Source organism: Sphaerodactylus townsendi, linkage group LG04 (assembly GCF_021028975.2).
Source record: "Sphaerodactylus townsendi isolate TG3544 linkage group LG04, MPM_Stown_v2.3, whole genome shotgun sequence".
NCBI lineage: Eukaryota > Metazoa > Chordata > Lepidosauria > Squamata > Sphaerodactylidae > Sphaerodactylus > Sphaerodactylus townsendi.
The window spans coordinates 139,019,678-139,034,745 of record NC_059428.1 but is presented as its reverse complement, the minus strand read 5'-3'; positions in this window follow the sequence as shown (position 1 = coordinate 139,034,745).

Below are 15,068 nucleotides of genomic sequence, written 5' to 3'. Positions count from 1 at the left end.
TACTAAGGAGTGGACTAATATCCCGACTGTCCATTGTTCCAGAATCAGAGTCTGATTCTACAGTGACTGCATTGATCCGTGGTACTACCTAAAAAGGCCCCACGAACATATGACCCAAATTGTTGCACCCCTGCACCCCCTAGAGGTTCTTTGTCGACAGCCAGACCCAATTCCCCACCCCCCAGTTCCACTGGTCACCTTTTATTATTAGCCTGCGCCTTGTGGGAACCTTTAGCTTGGTTCAGGGACTCTTGGATGGGGCCCCAAGCCCGCTGGTTCGTGGCCACCCATTCCTATAAATCACCTAGTTCCTTCACCTCCTGTCCCAGGAGGGGGAAGGGTTTGGCTGCTTGTCTGTATGTCCCCTCAAAGGGGCTCTTGCCAATGCTGCTATGCATAGCGTTATTGTAGGCCAGGGGTGTCCAACTCTGGCGCTTCATATGTTCATGGACTACAATTCCCATCAGCCCCTGCTGGCATGGCCAATTCCGACCAGCCCCAACTGGCATGGTAAACTCTGCGAAGGGCAACAATTCTGCCCAGTTGTCCTGGTGATAGTTCACGTAACACCACAGGTGTTGTGCCAGCATAGCGTTCGTGTGCTCACTCTGTCCATCTGTTGTGGTGTGATATGCAGATGACAGACCTTCCTCCACCCCTAAGAGCTTTAGAAACTGATCCCAGAACCGAGACACGAATTAGCTGCCCAAATCCAATATAATTTTCTCCAGAGCCACGCACAGCCGGTAGATGTGAGGTACAAATAATCTGGCCACTTTTTGTGCTGAGGGGATACTTGAGCAGGGGATGAAATGGGCTTGCTTAGAAAAGAGACCCCCACCCCCACATCACTGTTTCCCCTTTGCCTGGGGGAAGATCGGTGATGAAATCCATGGAGCTCACCTTCCAAGGGGCAGCTGGAGCAGGCAGTGGTTGCAGGAGTTCCTGGGCTTCCCCGGGCTCCGTTTCTCCATTGTACATCTGGGGCAGCCTTTGACATACACTTCCACATCCTTATGGAGCGTGCGCCACCCAAATTGCCTCCTCACGAGGTGCAGGGTTTTTAGGAACCCAAAATGCCCCACTGATTTGGCATTGTGACACCTCTGTCAGCATTTGGAGACAGAGCGTGGTAGGCATATACAGTTCATATACAATTTCTCTCTTTTCCACCATAGCCCCCTTCGACTTAGGAGATCCTCCCCCCACATCAAGGAATGCGAAGTCTAGCGACAGCGTGACACACAGGGGAGGAGGCGCCTGACTCTGGAGGCATGTCTGGTCACGAGTGGTGACCCCCAGTCCCAGCCACAAGGGCATGAAAATGGTGCATCTGGATGGCGCCGGCGCCTCTTCTGGGTGGGGAATGCGGGAGAGTGACTCTGCCAAACAGTTACGTTTGCCCAGGAAAAAATGAAGGGTAAAATTGAACCTCGCGAAGAAGTCCACCCACCAGAGATGCTTAACAGAAAGCTTCCCTGGGCTTTTAAGAACTGGCAAGTTTTTGTTGTCAGTCCAAACCTCAAAGAGGTGTTTTGCCCCTTCAAGCCAATGCTGCTGGCTCGCCAAGGCCCTTTTGATAGCCACCATCCCCTTGTCCCCCACCGTCCAGTTCATTTCAGATCCCACAAACTTTCCTGAAAGGTATGCACATGGGTGCAGCTTGCCATCCTCCACCCTCTGCAAGGAGGGCGTCACCGGGAGCCAGATACGAGGCATCAGCATGTCCGGGTTCGCGTGGCGGGGGACAGGCTCTGAAGTGAATGCCTCCTTCAAGCGTCAAAGGCAGTTTGGCATTCATCCATCCAAGCATAGGCAGAGCTCCAATGGGGTAGGGGGCACTGTGCCTCAGGCACGCACCATTGGGGTCACGTGGGAGCGGAAAATCGCCCCCACACCCCTCCTCCTTCCCCCTTCCCCCTTCCCTCTTCCCCCTTCCCCCCTTCTCCCCACCATCCCGATGCCCCCTCACTTACCTTAGCAGCAGGTGGGAACTACCCTTCCCAGGAGATGTTGCAAGGGGCAGAGGCGGGCGCCATTTTGCCCAGGCACCATTTTCTCCCCCTATGCCACAGCATCCATGCCAGCAGGGCTCCCAGTTTTGTGGCAACTGGCCCTTTATCCTTGGTGTGCAGCAAACTTGTGAGGGGGAGGCGCAGGGTGGCAAAATCACTAATAAAGTCACGGTAGAAATGTGCAAAGCAGAAGAAAGATTGTCATTGTTTCCAGGTGCCGGGGCGGGGGGTATCTGCCATTGCAGCACATCTTTGACCTTACCCGGGTCCATCTCCACCCTTCCTTCTGAGACTCGACAGCCCAAGAAATCCAGTTTGCTTCTTTGGAATTCACATTTGGACAGTTTCACATATAGCTCATTGTGTAGCAGTCGCTGCACCACCTCTTACCAAAGGGACATGTTCCTCCACAGTCTTAGTGTAAGTGAGTACATCGTCCAAATATTCCACCACCCCTTTGAACAACAAGTCATGGAGTACATAAGAACATACGAACATAAGAACAAGCCAGCTGGATCAGACCAGAGTCCATCTAGTCCAACTCTCTGCTACTTGCAGTGGTCCACCAGGTGCCATTGGGAGCTCACATGCAGGATGTGAAAGCAATGGCCTTCTGTGGCTGTTGCTCCTGAGCACCTGGTCTGTTAAGGCATTTGCAATCTCAGATCAAAGAGGATCAAGATTGGTAGCCATAGATCGACTTTTCCTCCATAAATCTGTCCAAGCCCCTTTTAAAGCTATCCAGGTTAGTGGCCATCACCATCTCCTGTGGCAGCATATTCCAAACACCAATCACACGTTGTGTGAAGAAGTGTTTCCTTTTATTAGTCCTAATTCTTCCCCCCAGCATTTTCAATGTATGCCCCCTGGTTCTAGTATTGTGAGAAAGAGAGAAAAATTTCTCTCTGTCAACATTTTCTATCCCATGCATAATTTTATAGACTTCAATCATATCCCCCCTCAGACGTCTCCTCTCCAAACGCTGCAGCCTCTCCTCATAAGGAAGATGCTCCAGTCCCTCAATCATCCTCGTTGCCTTTCTCTGCACTTTTTCTATCTCGTCAATATTCTTTTTGAGATGTGGGCAGCCAGAACTGAACACTGTGAGTATCTGGCAAGTGCTTGGTCGCGCCACTGCTTTATATAAGGGCATGACAATCCTTTTGCAGTTTTATTATCAATTCCTTTTCCTAATGATCCCCAGCATAGGTTTTGCAGTTTTTTCACAGCTGCCATGCATTGAGAGTTGACATTCCCATGTAGAACTCAGTCAACGTAAGGCAGCCTTCAAACTCTCCCAAATTCCTGGTCTGTGACTGATAGCACTGACCCTTGTAGCGTGTATGGGAAGTTTGGATTTTTTCCCCCTATGTGCATCACTTTACATTTTGCTACATTGAACTGCATTTGCCATTTCTTAGCCCACTCACCTAATTTATCAAGGTCCGCTTGGAGCTCTTCGCAATCCTTTGTGGTTCTCACCACCCTACATAATTTGGTATTATGTACTACCTTTCTCAAGGTCATGAACACCCCAGGGGCCCCACTCAGCCCTGTTATTTAAAGCAGCCACTTTGGGTTGCCAAAAAAGTTTCTTTCCACCCCATCGACCATTCTTCCATTTGGGGAGTGGTATGCTTGCCCCAGTGTCTTGCCTAAATGAGTGGACTGTGCTAGGAGCATATGGGTAGGGCCCAATCCTTCCCTTACCTGAAGGCAGTGCTTTATCTCCTCCATGGAGACCTCCCCCTGTTGTTATGTTCCCCTTCCACCCCACATCTCAGAACACGCATTCAATCCGGGATTTTTATAGATACAATATATATGTAAGATAGATTTCTGATTTATATTGATGCTAACAGCTATATATGGTGTGGAGCAGGATGAAACAGGCTAAAAAGCAAGTCTGGAAAAACAGCAAACAGTCAGTAGAGAGTTAATCTACTCATTTGCCTCCCTTGATGTCCACACCCAAGCCAGAGCTACAGTTAATGGAGTTGCAAATTGCACTACGCCTTGAACTGAGATGCGACCTTTCTCTCCTTCAGCTGTTCCTAAAACTTTCTAAGTGCTCCCATCCCTGATCTAATCTTGCTGCCTCTGCGAAATTACAATAGCCAGAGCCTCACTGTGCTGGCCACCTATTCAAGGTGCTTCTAATGTAATCAAGAAAACTATTGGCTACCACCCCCCCTCCCGGGGTTTAGAACAATAGATAGAGCTGCTAATTAGCTCAACCCTGCAACCCAGCACAGATGCAAGAAATAAAACCTAATGCAAAGGGTCTCTTTTCCCGCCAAACCAGTGATCCACCTATAAAAGTCCTGCTCACCTTAAGCTCATTGCTCGTTTCTAACCTGAACCTCTCTTGGTCAAGTTGGTGTGAGACACGATATCATCCTTCTGCGGGATCTCTGTGCTGGCACAGAGTCCCTGCCTTCTTCTTCATCTGCTGCATTGGAACCATTAGGTAACGTATCACCCTGCTGCCTCCCAATTCCCATTCTATCATTCAGACCTATTTTTCCCACCTTTTTATATCTCTAGGAACTTGTATGTATGTGCCTCCATATCTTACTGTATGTGTGCTTGAAACCAAATTTATATAAACATTTTAAACTTGATTTGGACTCCTTGTGTTACTCTGCGGAATGCTCCATGCCATATTGCCCCATATACATAGTCTCAAAGATCCCAGCCTAGCTTCCTCTCGCATTGCCTAGTGAGTTATCTCCACAAAGCTCTGCCAAGTTAAGTTGCTCTCCCCATTGCTCTGCCAAGGTAAGCTCTTTCCCCAATGTATTTGCCAAACCGAGCTATTCTTCCCCATTGCTAACCCTGAAAGAAACCCTTCCCCCTGTTAAGCTAGGTAACACTGTCCCCCCGGCTGTTCTCCTCTGGCACCCATGTGACGGTCCCTCCCAGTGAAGGCTGCCATGACGCCCTCTCCTTAGCTCTGCCCTTGGAGACACCTGGGGAGCTTCGGCTGGTCCAGAATGCAGCTGCTGGATTTCGTTGATCACCATTGCAGGGCCTTCTAGGGGTACCTCCTCACAAATTGCCACCCAACAACTGCCACAGCAAGGACCTCATCAGTGGCTGCCCCCTCTCCCGGGACCAGTTCTTGACAGAGGTTCATGCCCCGCAGGACCTTCCAGTGCTCTGTGGGCTACGCACGGCTGCTGTGTCCCAGTTGGCCTGGGGTAAGTGTTACAAGATAAACAGCTGGCCAGTTGCTTGAATCCTCTGGCTTGTCGGGCTGTTGTTTGAATTGGGTAGATTGCTTTTATAAGGATGGTCTTTTCAGTGTTCGGGTAAACTGTCCCAAGCAAGTCCCCTGTCGGTAGAGGGTGAGGGGTGTGAAACAAACAAACCTGACACTGACTTTAATGGACTTGGAAATGCTTAGAGAGGTAGCACATTCTACACACCAGAGCCAAGAGGCACCTTCGGGGAAGGCCCTGGTCTCCATGCCCGGCGGTTGGACCTCTTGAGGAACTCACTGGTTGGCTGCTGCCTGAGTCAGGATGCTGGACCAGATGGACCATGAGGCGGGATCAGCGCTTTTCTTGGCTGCCGGCCCAAATCTTCGGGATCCCCCCTCCAAATTACTCTCCTACCGCTCAGGTCTTCCAATAACAGCCAAGGACCTGTCCCCTCATTCGGAAGACCTTTAGAAACTGAAGAGCACCCAGATGGTCAACTCTGCATTCAAAGTTCCACTCAAGATTGAAATCAAGATTTGGCTGATTTTGAGTTGTATGGAATTTTATGATGCTTCTGTGTTTTATTCCATTTTTATTTCAAAAAGAAAAATATATGATGCAACGCAAGGCCAAATTGTATTGTATTGTATTATTGTACTGTATTGTATATTTAATGTATATACCGCCCTCCCCTGAAAGGCTCAAGGCGGTGTACAACAGTGTAACGACATCAGCAATCATAACATGATGCAACAAACATCAATACACAGATCTCTGTAGTCCTGAGATCAGTGGTAACTCAGAGAGGTCTCTGGGCCCGACGGGGAGGTTCACAACCAAAGTTACAGATCGAGGTCTCAGTCTCTGCAGTATCCAACTGAAAAGAACCTGTACAACACTTGGCCTCTGGGATCCAAGACCCATGACCAGTCAAAGCAGCCCCTCCAGGCATCCCATGAAGGTGCCTGGTCCCCCTGCCTGCCCAGCTCCCCTCCTCCAGGCCCAGAGACAAGCCCTGCTCTCCAGATGCTGGGCCATCCCTCCGGTCGGGTCACAGTGCCAAGGTTCCGGCTGCCATGAAGACGGAGAACTCAAAAACATGCTCCAGGTGACCATTGGGTCAGAGCGGATCCATAGCTTGCAGCAGAGAGGACATTTCTGAGGCTGGGTCCAGGGTTCCCTCCCTTTCGAAGAATGGTAAGACACCTGGAGGGTGGGGGACAGGTGGGTCAGGAGGGCAGAACCTGCATTCACTCCTGAAAGGAAACCAGGGACCGGTGCCTGAGTCCGAGGTTCCATCACACGTTCAGACGTCCATGCATTGAATGTCACATCAGAATGATGGGGGGCACGTGTCAAGGATGAAACCAGCTGCATGCTGCTCGCTGACTGGAGGAGCGCTGAATGCCACCCATGAAAGGGCTGAGGTCCCATTGCTTTCTCAACCTTCAGGAGTCCTGGAAATGCTTGAAAGCCGGTCGTGGAGTGGTTATTAAGAAGACTGCCGAGGTCCGTCCGACGCTGGGGGTGGGTGTGAAGAGTTCAGCGAACATTCTAAAAGGGACAGTTGGAGGCTGTGGCTCCCAGGCAGTTATTTTGGTTGGGGTTTCACTGAAGCTGAAGCCCAGCTTTGTTTTCCCGAATGTTTTTTTTTGTTAGTTCATTAGAGCAATTTGTAAGCTTGCCTGTTACATGTCTTAAGCTACATTAAATGTTTTCTTGATTTTTAAGTCGCTAGCTGTCACTGGAGGTTTTATTATGCTAGCCTAACTGAGATATCAGATATAAGTAAGACTTAATAAACTACAAAAAGAAAAAGTTTTCTAACGGACTGATTGTCTCTGAGTGTATTGAATCAATAACTAGTTCAAATAGAAGGGGACTGTTGAGTCTTCCTTGACTCTGTTGCCAAGGGATGGGCCAAAGGAAGTAGCTGCTTAGCCCTTCTCTCAGTCTGGAAGTGGGGGCCCCAGATCTTCTGGGAGGTCTCATGGGGACAATAGCTTTCTGTGGGTGCAGGCCCCCAAGTCCTTCCTTGCGGGCCAACAGGCAGCTTGGCTTGGGGGTGGGGTCTTCCCCTCGATGAAGTCGTCTTTCTTGGGCTTTTCTATCTGGGGGGAGGGGGAAGTCCTGGAATTTCTGCCCCCATCCTAGGGTGTCCAGAATTCCATCCTTTCCGCATCTCATTCCTCCACAGAAAATCATCAGCTGAGCAAAGTCGACTCTCTTTCAAGGGATTTGGACAATCACCGGCTGGTTGTCGGCCATCTTCCTTCCAAGGCGCGGTAAGGGACTCTTGGACTCGACAGCCCAAGAAATCCAGTTTGCCTCTATGGAATTCACATTTGGACAGTTTCACATATAGCTCATTGTGTAGCAGTTGCTGCACCGCCTCTCTTACCAAAGGGACATGTTCCTCCACAGTCTTAGTGTAAAGGAGTACATCGTCCAAATATACACCACCCCTTTGAACAACAACTCATGGAGTACCTCATTTCTCCAGGTCATGAACACCCCAGAAGCCCCACTCAGTCCGAAGGGCATGACTCTTTGCTCAAACTAGCCATAGCGGGTGTTACACGAGGCGAAGTATTCTTGGCCCTTAATGATCCTCACACGGTAGCAAGCTTCTTGCAACTCCAGTTTAGTAAATATTTTCCCCTGCCCCAGGCTTCCCAGCAACTCTTGAATCAGAGGCAAGGGGTACTTATTGCACATAGGGATAGCATTCAGTCCTCAGTAGTCATGGCTTGTAAAGACAGCTGCTTTTTTGTGGCACCAAATGAGGACAGAAGAGTATTCGACTGAACTTTACATATCAGCCCATCCGCATCACAGCAGGGACAGTTAACTGTAGCCAGCCACACCGACTTCCAGCGAAACTGGTAGCTGTTTACACATCACTAACACCATCTTACTACAAAAATGGGACATGGGAGGAAAGGGCCCCAACTAGCTGTCGCTGTTCTCATATCCAAAGCAGCCCCCTCCAGGCATCCCATGAAGGTGCCTGGTCCCCCCGCCTGCCCAGCTCCACTCTCCAGGTCCAGAGAGCAAGCCCTGCTCTCCAGGTGGGCCGTCCCTCCGGCCGGGTCACAGTGCCAGGGTTCCAGCCACCATGGGGATGGAAAACTCTAAAAGATGCTCCAGGTGACCGCTGGGCTCACAGTGGACCCAGCTGCTGTTGCTCTGGCAGCACAGACAGCTCCCTGGCAGCAGAGAGGGGATTTCTGAGGCTGGGTTCAGGGTTCCCTCCCTTCAGAAGAATGGTAAGACACCTGGAGCGTGGGGGACGTGTGGGTCAGGAGGGCAGAACTGGCATTCACTCCACAAAGGAAACCAGGGACCGGTGCCTAATTCCAAGGGGGGTCTCCATCACACCTTCAGGCATCCATGCATTGAATGCCATGTCAGAATGATGGGGGGCACGTGTCAAGGATGAAACCAGGTGCATGCTGCATGCCGACTGGAGGAGTGGAAGAGCTGAATGCCGCCCGTGAAAGGGCTGAGGTCCCCTTGCTTTCTCACCTTTCAGGAGTCCTGGAAACACTTGAAGGCCGGTCGTGGAGTGGTTCTAAAGAAGACAGTCGAGGTCCGTCTGACGCTGGGGGTGGGTGTTGCCAAGGGATGGGCCAGTGGATGTAGCTGCTTAACCCTTCTCTCAGTCTGGAAGGCAAGGCTGCCAAGTGGGGGGACCAGGGCAGCTGATCTTCTGGGAGGTCTCATGGGGACAACGGCTTTCTGTGGGTGCAGGTCAAGTCCTTCCTTGCGGGCCAACAGGCAGCTTGGCTTGGGGGTGGGGTCTTCCCCTCGATGAAGTCGTCTTTCTTGGGCTTTCCTATCTGGGGGAGGGGGAAGTCCTGGAATTTCTGCCCCCATCCCAGGGTGTCCAGAATTCCATCCTTTCCACATCTCATTCCTCCACAGAAAATCATCCGCCGAGCAAAGTCGACTCTCTTTCAAGGGATTTGGACGATCACCGGCTGGTTGTCGGCCATCTTCCTTCCAAGGCGCGGTAAGGGACTCTGAGGATGTGTGTGAGGGAGAGGCAACCTGGCTGACCTGGGCGGAGTGCTGCCCCCCACCTTTAGACCAACGGGGGAAAAGATACCTGGAAGGACCCCCTCCTCCCCTGGAAACCTCTCCCGCTCCCTCAGAGAGGGGCTGTTTCCAGAGCGCGTCTCCTCAGGGAATGGGATTCCGCACTCCGGGGAGCGTCTGTGGGTCCCCCTCCTCCCATGGACTCCTTGTCTCCGTGTCATGCCGCTGAGCTGACTTTTTCTTTCTGCTTGGGACCAAAGAGACCCAACACCCAGAGAAGGAAGGGAAGAGGCCACGGGAGGCCACCATTGTCAGCTACAGAGGATAAGAGGTTTCTGCACAGGTTTCAAGATGGCGGTGGGAACATCCTGCAGATCCAAACCTTGCAGCACCAACATGGCCAGTTGGAAGGATAGTAAAATTGCAGGTAGCTCTCTCAGAAGCCCGGATCATCTGCCCGGCACCCAGGGGCCCCTGGCTTCCCTCCTCTCCTGCCCGCCCCTTTGAGCCCCCTCCAGTGTCTTCTTCCCTTCCTTCTCCCACCTTCACCATCCCTGATGCCCTTCCTGTCCCCTCCCCCGCTGTCCATCATTCCCTCAACAACAACACCACCATGGTCCGTCTGTCCTTCCCTCCCACCACACCTACCCCACCTTCCCTTCCCTCCTGCACTGCCACCGCCCCCTACCCGAGGAGAAGCAGGGAATGGAGTTGTTGGTCGGAGCCCAGCCCGCCCCTTTGCCTGCCACTGCAACCCACCCGCTTTTTTCCTTCCCACCTCCCCCTCCATTGCCCCCTCAGCCCTGCCCCCCCAGCCCCCCCAGCTTGAAATGCAAATGTGGGACCACCAGGACCATCCCATCTCAGGTCTGTGGAGAAGACCAGGAGATGGAGTGGTTGGTGGGGCCCCAGCCCTCTCCTCCTCCCACACCGCAACCCTCCGCCTTCCCTTCTCTCCCCCACCCCACATCCTGGCTCTAGTCTTCCCTGCCCCATGGCCTCTTCTTCCACTGCACAAGAGGAGAGGCAATGGAGTGGCAGGCCAGTGGCTGACCCCCATCCTCTTCCCATCCCCCCCACATCTTCTCACTCCTATAGGCTGTGATTCCCCAACAGCTGCCCCCTGATTGTTTGATTGTGAATTTTTTAATTAATGTTTTCTCATTGCAGATGAATAGTATTTGAATTATACCTCATGGGGGGGTAATAAAATAAAGGGGAACGAACTAGCTGCTGAGGCGGGGAGACCTCGATGAGGCCCTTTGGGTCCAGCTGATGGGGAGGGGCATCTTGCCAGCTTCGTTTGTAGCCTGGCCTCTCCCCAGCCCAGCTTTGGCTGCTGACCCTCCCCCCCAGCCCCGCCTGAGACCTCACGGGATTAGCCGGCTGCCTTTTGGGGCCAAGCAGGAATTTTTGGGGCTTCCCCAGATTGGCTGGGGGGGGGGGCTTTTTTGCCTGCTTCATGAGGTCATCGTGGTGGAGGTTGGTGCACTCAGCCACAGGTAGTTCGGTAGGGATAGGGCGGGCTGATCACACGAGGCAGGATGGTGGGCTGGGCGGCACAGAGCTCATTTGGGGCAGGCGATGATAAACAAGGGTGGCAGAAGACGCTGGCCAGGCTTGGAGTTGGGGTGGGTCTGCCCAGCAACACGAGCGGCCGTTAGGCTTCCTTGCTCAGCCCGCCTATTGAAAGGCCTCAGCAGAGTTGAGTGTGGGCAGTAGATTGGTTGAATTGTATCAATAAATGAGTTAATCCACAGCTGTTGTCTCTTCATTGAGGGGGCTCCCAGTTGTTAAAATGGTGCTTGTAAACAACCAGTTGTTAAATTATTTGAATCCCACCACTGGGGCGAACAAGTTGGTGAAGGTGATCAAGAAATGTGCAAAGCCCAAGAAAGATTGTAATCGTTTCTGGGTGCCGGGGGGAGGGGGGTTCTGCCATTGCAGCACATCTTTGACATTACCCGGGTCCATGTCCACCCCTCCTTCTGAGACTCGACAGCCCAAGAAATCCAGTTTGCCTCTATGGAATTCACATTTGGACAGTTTCACATATAGCTCATTGTGTAGCAGTCACTGCACCACCTCTCTTACCAAAGGGACATGTTCCTCCACAGTCTTAGTGTAAAGGAGTACATCGTCCAAATATTCCACCACCCCTTTAAACAACAAGTCATAGAGTACCTCATTTCTCAAGGTCATAAACACCCCAGGGGCCCCACTCAGCCTGAAGGGCATGACTCTCTGCTCAAACTAGCCATAGAGGGTGTTACACGCAGTGAGGTATTCTTGACCCTTAACGATCCTCACACGGTAGCAAGCTTCTCGCAACTCCAGTTTAGTAAATATTTTCCCCTGCCCCAGGCTTCCCAGCAACTCTTGAATCAGGGGCAAGGGGTACTTATTGCACATAGGGATAGCATTCAGTCTTCAGTAGTCATGGCTTGTAAAGACAGCTGCTTTTTTGTGGCACCAAATGAGGACAGAAGAGTATTCGACTGAACTTTACATATCAGCCCATCCACATCACAGCAGGGACAGTTAACTGTAGCCAGCCACACCGACTTCCAGCGAAACTGGTAGCTGTTTACACATCACTAACACCATCTTACTACAAAAATGGGACATGGGAGGAAAGGGCCCCAACTAGCTGTCGCTGTTCTCATATCCAAAGCAGCCCCCTCCAGGCATCCCATGAAGGTGCCTGGTCCCCCCGCCTGCCCAGCTCCACTCCTCCAGGCCCAGAGAGCAAGCCCTGCTCTCCACGTGGTGGGCCGTCCCTCCGGCCGGGTCACAGTGCCAGGGTTCCAGCCGCCATGGAGACGGAGAACTGAGCTGGGCTCAGAGCGGACCCAACTGCTGTTGCGCTGGCAGCACGGACTGCTCCCTGGCAGCAGAGAGGGGATTTTTGAGGCTGGGTTCAGGGTTCCCTCCCCTTCCTGTCCCCACCCCTGCTGTCTGTCATTCCCTCACTGCCACCAACCCCACGGATCATCTCTCCTTTCCTCCCCCCACCCCCACCCCTACCCCTACCCCGCCTTCCCTTCCCTCCTGCACACCCACCATCCCTTACCCCCTACCCGAGGAGGAGGAGGAGGGAATGGAGTGGTTGGCCAGAGCCCAGCCCTTCCCTTCTCCCCCACTGCAACCCTCCCTTCCCCTCCCCTGCCCCCCTCCAGCCCTGGCAGCCTGAAATGCAAACGGGGGACCACCAGGACCATTTCCTCTCGTGTCTGTGGAGAAGACCAGGAGATGGAGTGGTTGATGGGGCCCCAGCCCTCCCCTCCTCCCCCACTGCAACCCTCTGCCTTCCCTTCCCTCCCCCACCCCACATCCTGGCTCTAGTCTTCCCTGCCCATGGCCTCTTCTTCTGCTGCACAAGAGGAGGTGGCGATGGAGTGGCAGGCCAGTGGCTGACCCCCATCCATTTCCCATTTCCCTTCCCCTCCCGCCCACATCCTCTCACTCCCATAGGCTGTGATTCCCCAACAGCTGCCCCTGATTGATTGTGAATTTTTAAAATTAATATATTATCTTTGCAGATGTTCCGTGTTTTAACTATGGCACGTGGGTGTACAATATCATAAAATAAAATAAAGGAGAACGAACTAGCTGCTGAGGCGGGGAGACCTCGATGAGGCCCTTGGGGTCCAGCTGATGGGGAGGGGCATCTTGCTGGCTTCTCTTGTAGCCTGGCCTCCCCACAGCCCGGCTTGGGCTGCTGACCCACCTAGCCCTGCCTGAGGCCTCACAGGATTAGCTGGCCGCCTTTTGGGGCCAAGCAGGAATTTTGGGGGCTTCCTCAGATTGGCTGTAGGGGGGAGCCTTTTTTCACCTGCTTCGTGAGGTTGTCATGGCGGAGGCTGGTGCACTCAGCCACAGGTAGTTCGGTAGGGGTAGGGCGGGCTGACCACATGAAGCAGGATAGCGCAGGGACATCATGGGGCAAACTGTAGCCCTGAGCAAACCTGAGTTGGATGCCCTCCCCCCCATGGGCGGCCACTCCACCATGACCAAAAATTTTTTGCACCAGGACATTGGTGTGTGCAGGGGGTGCATTTTTAGACACATCAGCAATCCTGTTTCACCGCAAATAAAATCAAGATCCTTCTTGGAGAGGAGGAATCCCCAAGAGGAATGGGGGTACTGACTGTCGATAAAACGTCTGATAAATAAAATCAACCCCTAAACCTTTGAGCAAAAGTGAGGTACACATTTGCAGTAGAGCCATGCATGGTAGAACAGAAGCAACTGTCCCTTCCCATGCCCTGTTGACCTCTTTCCAAACATCGCCACAATTGTCCGGAGAATTCACAGAAATGGGAAGAAGTACATGAGAAGGGGGCAGTGAACCACCATCCAAGAGACCCGAATTCCGTCTGATGGATGCAAATGGGAAAGGCACTAATGTGATCTGTATGAACAGTGGTGGTCTAGATTTTCCTGCAGGGAGAGCCAACGTGCTGAATAACATTGAAACCACAGGTGGGATCCAACCAGTTCTCACCACTTCTCTAGAAGTAGTTACTAATTTTTTCTGAGTGCCAAGAAGGGGTTACTAAAGCAACCTCCCTGCCCAATAGGGGCTGGAGGTGCGTGTGTGCGGTGGCGCCACTGTTTGAATCCCACCACCATCAGAACCTGTTATTAAAATTTTGGGATCCCACCAGTGATTGAAACCCTAATCCACAGGGCAATTCACCCACTCAAGTGGCGGGGGGGTGGGGGACTACAAAAGGCCACCGGAGTCAATGAGCTGGGGTAGACCCTTTGTGGGAAGGCCCTGATCCAATTTTGGGACACTTCGCCCACTGAGCAGAAAGGCTGTTTATACCAGGCATGGCAAGATGCTGAAAGCATGGCAAAGTGCCCTGGAGACATTTCAGAGGTGCTGCTCCCAGAAACAGAGAAAGGCTGGCAGCAGGCCACAAAGCCTGACCTTCCAGGATTCAGAAGCAAGAAGGACATGGCCTGGGTGCACAGAGGCACTTGGGTATGCACTGGCCAAGGGAGTGGAAGGCCAAAGTCACTCCGATGTCCTGGTCTGGACTCTGTCACCTCGGCACCCCTTTCCAGGTCCAACGGCTGACCTCTTGCATCCTGAGAACCAATCAGCACATTGATCTGGCCCATACTCTGGAGTGACCAGAGATCCACGTGGGTCTCCACCAGCTGAGGGAGACCCAGACTGATTCTGTCCCCTTCCCCTCAGCTAAAGTGTCCCTGTCCTTATTCTCAGGAAGAGGAGAGGGCTCCCCATTACAACTTGGCCACATGGCACAAAGAGGGCCAGCCGCCTTACCAAAGGATCAGGTGTGGTCTCTCCAAAGTGCCTGGCTTCATCAGGTGCAGGAAGTATGTCTTCCGCTGCATATGTTTGTTTGGGCGTGACAGTGTAATGTACATGCGCAAAGGGCAGGGAGGGGGGAGATGCGGGGAAAGGTGTCAGCAAGCGAAGGCTTTTGGATTTTGTTCAGGAACCCTCAACTAAGCAGCGACTGTGGCCAACTCAAACGACTGCTCAGAGAGGTCTATGCGAAATATCAACAATCGGGATGCAGCAATTGACCCCAAGAGTACTTTTGTCCCTGAGCAATGCTGCGCCTGCTGATTGAAGAAAAGAGGCTAAAAGAAATCATCATGCATTGGGATTCTCTTTTATTAGCCATTTCTCAAAATGATGCTAAGCCATTTCGGTCCCTGACGTCACGTGCACTCCAACCATCCAGTGTGTTACCTACTAGAGTCCCCTGTGATAAGTGGTACAACTATTTCCTAGAGCTATTCAGAGACAACTCTGCTGCCT